The following is a 3688-nucleotide window of genomic DNA, read 5'->3' on the forward strand; positions in this document are numbered from 1 at the left end:
GGGGGGATGCTTTTCACTCACCTCATAGTTCTAGCCGACCTTTGACAATGAGACTGTCACAGGTCGGCTCAGTAGATCGGGAGGTGAGCGGGAACACATACCGGCGTTCGCTCACCTCTCGATCCTGTCACGGCTCTCTGCCGTGACAGGGGAGGGGCTGATTCCCCCCTCCCTGCTCCGATCCTCCAGCGCTGACTGGCGGAACGGACGGGGGAGGGGGCGGGTACAGCTGGCTCTGCCTCTAGATAGGAATTGCAAGTTGCCGAGTGGTTGTCAGGTTCAGCTTCCTGTGATTTGGCTTCTGACTCCGGCTTTGTATCCTGACTACGCTTCCTGCTTGCTGTTTTGTACCTTCTCTGCCCAGCTGTTACATAGTTACATGGTATTTGAGGTTGAATAAAGACATTAGTCCGTCAAGTCCAACCTATTAGGATCTAATTCTAGGAGTACCTGTACCCCTGTGTATTACCTGTACCCCTGTATAGTACCTGTACCCCTGTATATTACCTGTACCCCTGTATAGTACCTGTACCACTGTATATTACGGTCCCTTAAGAAATCGTCCAAAAGTTTCTTGAACAATTCCACATTATTTGCTGAGATCGCCGCCTGTGGCAGTGAGTTCCGGACCCTAACTGATCTTACTGTGAAGAACCCCCTTCGCCCCTTGTGCTTGTCCTTGGCTTGCTTCATGACTTTGTTCCTTGCTTACTCCTTGTGTACCTGCGCGGCCCAGCTGTGTTTGACCTTTGGTTTGATCCTGCTGCATCTGAGCCAGCTACGGGCACTCGTGCTTCTGCTTACCCTGCCCCAACTCTAGGGATTGCTGGACAGGAGGTGCAGGGGCTGGCCCCGAATCACTCCACCTGGAACATGACAGAATGCTTGTGGAAGGTGGAACCCATGATTAGAGGAACTGATGCAGTTTCCAAAGCAAAGGGAGGCCCGACCCAGTATTAGTAGGCTTTTCCCAACAAAGTGCTCCACGAGTGTACACAGGAGATAAAATAACTTGTACAGCTTAGTGAATGGACTCGTTAGTTGCATGGCTGGCCAAACCTGAGGAGCCATCTTAGCAATACAGCTCACTTTAACTGTAGGCCAGTCCAACCTAACCACTCCAACTATCAGCATTCCTCATTGTAGGTGGCAGTATAACCCGACTGTGATCAGAAGGCTCCCAGTTATCTTTTGTGGTCAGAGTTACTTAGGCTTCCGAAGTCTTCATGACCCCTACTGATACCAACCTGATGTGTGCCATGATTTTGTGGTCAGCGTGCCAAATAACTGGGCACGCTCTAGTGAAATGATAGAACCTGGGGAAGGGCGGGAGGGTCAAGCGCGACCTCGCCGTGACGTGCCTGGGAGCTCCCTGTCACCCTTCTTAAGGGGAGGAGAGCCGCCGCAACTCCTCCCACAAACACGGCCAAGATACCTTGGCCTATTACTTCTCATACCCAGGGCCGGATTTACTCTTCCTGCCGCCCCAAGGCCAGGTTCCCCAATACGCCCCCCCTTCCCAGCAATGGAGAACGGCAACCAGATGGCAGGGCGGCGGGGTTAGTTTCAATTTTTTTTTACTGTTTCTTTATTCTTTTTTTTACCACTTTTTATTTTCATTATTTTTTAATCAATTTCATTTTTTTTAGATTTTTATCTTATTTACTTTTTTATAATTTTTTTATCTTATTATTGTTTATAATTATTTTTTAATAATTTGTTTCTTATTATTTTTTACTTTGTAATCACCTTTTTATTTAATTATTTGATATTTTTTTCACCTAACTTTATTGATATCACACATGAGATAACAAGCCCCCTGTGTGATAGCAATTGGAGGTGACAGGTTCTCTTTATTGACCCCGTCACCTCCAATACAGGAGTTCTAGCGCAGCACTGTGCTGGAACACCTGTGACAAGTGAGAGAGGAAGAGCACAGCACAGCACAGCTCTCCCCTCTCACTGTGCACACGGAGCGGCAGGGTTACTTTTAACCCGGCCCCTCTGCTCCCTGCAGTGAGGAGAGACTCGGCGGCGGAGCCCGGAGCACGAACCGGCCGGCTGCAGACTTTTTACATGTCATCTCGGCGACATCGCTAAACGAACAACCTGACTCTACATTTAGCTCGGCTTGTGCAAAGCAGGACTAAATGTAGAGAGGGCAACTTACCGCCCAACGCCCGGAACTTCCCCACAAGGACACCGCTGCCGCCCCTCTGCGCCGGGCCTCACTGGCCTTGTGGGAAATCCGGGCCTGATCATACCCCATTTCAGTGTGTGCGCTCTATATTCTACATCCATTCATATGTGAACTGACTTCTATTTTGCTGGCTGGGATCGTGACAGAGGGAGCATAGTTGGGGTATCTAAACCCCAAAACAGGACAGGAAGCGTGTTACTCGCAGGATCAATAAAGGAAGAATAACGCAGCCAGAACACCCGTGGACGGGTAAGTTACTGTATATTACATTCTGTTCCTGAGTTTAGATACTTTAACGTCATTGACGGTGTTGCATTCTTCCTCCAGCACGTGTTGTTTCTTCTGCAGCAGCGAGATACTGACCCCGAGTTAGAAATTCATTTATGGGTCCCGACATAAGAATGTTTTTGGGTGCTGAAGTAGATGTACACCCAAAAAGTCACAGTGTGCCCTGTATACGGAGTATCAAGCAATTGCCATCCTTTGTCCCATCTCAGTGCTGCTGATCTCCTGCAGCCACTTCCTGTCTACATGCACTCCACTGATGGCTGCGCGGCATATCTCAGGGCGGGTTTCCTGATGGTGACAACAGAGGACCGTGTCTGTGTGCTGAAACGGTCACTTGTCGTCTCCATTGGAAGCCCGTGTGACGAGGATTGAGCGTTGCCACTCTAGAACAGGAAGTGCCTAAGCAAGGATTTTTATGGCAGGATCACCAGGGATTTACTGATGGCTGCAGATTTAGAATGGCAATCCCCGAAAATAAGACACTGTATTATATTTTTTTTGGCTCAAAAAAAATACACTAGGTCTTATTTTCAGGGAAACAGGGTAATGCTTACATGACATTTTAGTGATGGGATTTACATCCTTTAATTGCTCCGGGAATCCACTTGACTAAAAAAATAAAATTGTTACAAATATAAAAAAAAACACAAAATATTTATTTATTAAACTTTTATTCAAAAAAAAAATACATATTTATATAAACGGTTCCAGCTGTCATTTCAGGCCTCGGCTTGTTTTAAAGGAGAACTATGGGGTCGGTGTTTTTCCCCATAGTTCTCCTTAGGGTAACGGGAGGACACAAACTAGCGTCCTCCCGTCACCCTAGGCTCAGTATATAGGGAGCTACAGCTCGCGGTACACTGAGACGCCGCAGCGGATCCAGACTTAAATGACGCGATCCGCCCAGCTGCGTGACTGACAGCTGGCTCCGCCTATCTAGAGGCAGAGCCAGCTGTACCCGCCTCCTCCCCCGTCCGTTCCGCCAGTCAGCGCTGGCGGATCGGAGCGGGGAGAGGGGAATCCAGCCCCTCTCCAGAGAGCTGTGACAGGATCGAGAGGTGAGCGAGCGTCGGTATGTGTTCGCTCACCTCCCGATCTACTGAGCCGACCTGTGACAGTCTCATTGTCACAGGTCGGCTAGAACTATGAGGTGAGTGAAAAGCCCCTCCCCCCTCATAGTTCTCCTTTAAAGGAAATCGG

At 48.7% G+C, this 3688-nt stretch overlaps 1 protein-coding gene across 1 annotated transcript in view; it reads right to left on the reverse strand.

Annotated features, from left to right (window-relative positions):
• The window catches only part of LOC108802698 (glycosylphosphatidylinositol anchor attachment 1 protein-like), a 6022-nt gene extending 4590 nt beyond the window's left edge, over positions 1-1432 (reverse strand). The window contains exon 1 of the mRNA XM_018574558.1: positions 1423-1432. The gene's annotated coding sequence lies outside the window, so the exon portion shown is untranslated. The remainder of the gene's footprint in view (positions 1-1422) is intronic.
• Positions 1433-3688: the final 2256 nt, after the last annotated feature.

This window comes from Nanorana parkeri, unplaced genomic scaffold, assembly GCF_000935625.1.
Source record: "Nanorana parkeri isolate BGI_ZX_2015 unplaced genomic scaffold, ASM93562v1 scaffold3039, whole genome shotgun sequence".
Lineage (NCBI taxonomy): Eukaryota > Metazoa > Chordata > Amphibia > Anura > Dicroglossidae > Nanorana > Nanorana parkeri.